The 2,200-nt window shown below is 38.0% G+C and overlaps 1 long non-coding RNA gene across 1 annotated transcript; it reads left to right on the top strand.

The window, feature by feature from the left end:
* The first annotated feature begins 266 nt into the window (after positions 1-266).
* LOC131898755 (uncharacterized) lies at positions 267-1,283 on the top strand. Its single transcript, XR_009376026.1, has 3 exons — positions 267-391; positions 576-692; positions 1,235-1,283. It is a non-coding gene; the product is annotated as an uncharacterized LOC131898755 (long non-coding RNA).
* The last annotated feature ends 917 nt before the right edge of the window (positions 1,284-2,200 follow it).

Genomic DNA, 2,200 nt, shown 5'->3' with positions numbered 1-2,200 from the left:
TCATTTGTTGGTAGCTAACCCTATCCCTAACCCTTACCCTAATCCCTAATCCCTAATCTCCAATCCCTAATCCCTATCCCTAAAGCAGGTGAAGGGCACATAATCTAAACCTACTGGTACTGCGCTCAGGTCATTGGTCTCGAGGTACAGTAGGAGTTAGTGGCCTCGAGGTAGAGCATGTAGTGGAAGGGTTCGAAACAAGTCACCTGACCCTGCAAAGCCAATCAGAATACTCCAGCGGCTGCTTTAAATCGGAGAAAGAACCGTTGAGGGGCAGCCGCCACCAAAGACTATGGCGTGCCCACCACCGGGAACTCCTCTCCAGAAATGAGAGGCTGCCACTGCTGAGGGAGTGGGAAATTCAAGAAAACTTTCGGATCCACACACTTAGGTAAACTCTAGTAGTCTCTTTGAATTAATTAAACTTGTTTGGGGCTAAATGGCCAGAGTAGAGTGATTAATCTGTGATCTGGATGGATCCCTCAGTGGTTCCAGCTCGTGTGAGGCGTCAATTTCTTCCGAGGTGGAGGTAGCTTCAAGTATGTGACTAACCATTTCCTACTTTCTCTTTGAAGTTCTACATACATCCTTTCACCCCTCTTCCAAGACTTATATTCTTGAACCAGGCGTGGTGACTTTTCCGGAGCCATAAGAGGATTTTGAGATCTGCGTCAACTGGGATAGCGAACGCGGTGAGACCTTAACTCAAAAGAATCATATTCCGTATTTACATCTTAGTTTCATATGCCATTAGTTTTCATGTGCTAGACTTTTAAAACAGCAAGGACTGAATTGTATAGGTATTTGTTTCCATTTCTATTATAGTCAATATTTTAAAAACCGTTTTTCACACCTGAAGAGCAAATATATGCCCACCTACCAGTTGTAATTAAGTGTGATTTCATTTCCTATAATGGGCTCTTTAGGGCAGATGGTTAGTTTCAGTGCCACTGTGTATCTGCTCACTGGCTTGAAATTTAGTTATCCCTCCTCTTTCTGCTTCTTGGTACTGGAATTATAGATGTATGCTTCTATACTTACCATTTTAAACTTGATTTTATGAAATGATTTTAGACTTGTAAGAGAGTGTTCACAAAGATTTCCATAGTGTAGACAATAAAAGTGTAAGGTTACCAAAACTAGGACATTAGCATTGCTGATGTGCTGATAAGTTAATTACAGATTTCATTTGTATTTGGTGAGTTATTTCAGTAATGTTTTCTTTGTATTCCAGGATGTTATTCCAGATACTTCATTAAATTTGACCAGTATTTCTCCATAGAAATCTTCTCTGGATTCACAACTCTGACACATTTGAAGATTCCTGGTCAGTCATTTTTTTTTTTCTCAAAATTCTGACAATTTTATTTTGTCTCATTATTTATTTTATATAATGTACACAGTGCAGGGTTTTCATATGACAGTTACACAAAACACTACACACACACACATACGTATATATAAATATAAATAAATATATAGGTATATGTAAGTATATGTGTGTATATATACACTCCTTATACACTTATATGTATATACAGTGTAGGGGACTTATAGAAAAAGGCACTGTAATATTGTCTTCTTAAAATATCCAATAGCATGTGTAACTGTTCTTTTTTTCCCACATTCTACCCAGCATTAGTTATTTGTTTTCTTGATGGGAACCATTGTGACTGAGGGCAGGTAAAATTTCAGTATGCTTCATTCGCTATTTGTTGGTTCCTTTATTTGTTTAATATTTTTATTTCTTTATAGATTGTAGTTATTATTGTTGTCAGGCCCATAGCTGGAAATGATTGTTTCTGTTCTGATATTTGTCTTTTCACTGTTACTTGTTTCCTCTACAGAAGTTTTTTTCAAAGAGCTATTTATTTTTTAGGTAGATGAGTGTTTTGCCTTTATGTATATAAGTGGACTCTGTGTGTTCTTGGTTCTATAGAGGCCAGAAAAGGGTATTGGATGTCCTAGAATTGAAGATATTGACTGTTGTTAGTTGCCACATGGGTGCCAGGAGCCGAACCTGGGTCCTCTGCAACAGCAGCAAGTGCTGTTAACCACTGAGCCATCTCTCCAGCCCTCTCTATGGAATATTTTTAATTTATTGTAATCCCACTTGTCAATTCTGACTGTTGTTTCCAGAGTCCCCTTTAGAAAGACTGCTACACCTATATCTTAAAATGTTTCCCTAGTGTTTTGTTAC

This window comes from Peromyscus eremicus, chromosome X, assembly GCF_949786415.1.
Source record: "Peromyscus eremicus chromosome X, PerEre_H2_v1, whole genome shotgun sequence".
Classification (NCBI taxonomy): Eukaryota; Metazoa; Chordata; class Mammalia; order Rodentia; family Cricetidae; genus Peromyscus; species Peromyscus eremicus.
Note: the sequence above shows the minus strand (reverse complement) of the source record. Positions and strands in the feature narration are given on the sequence as shown.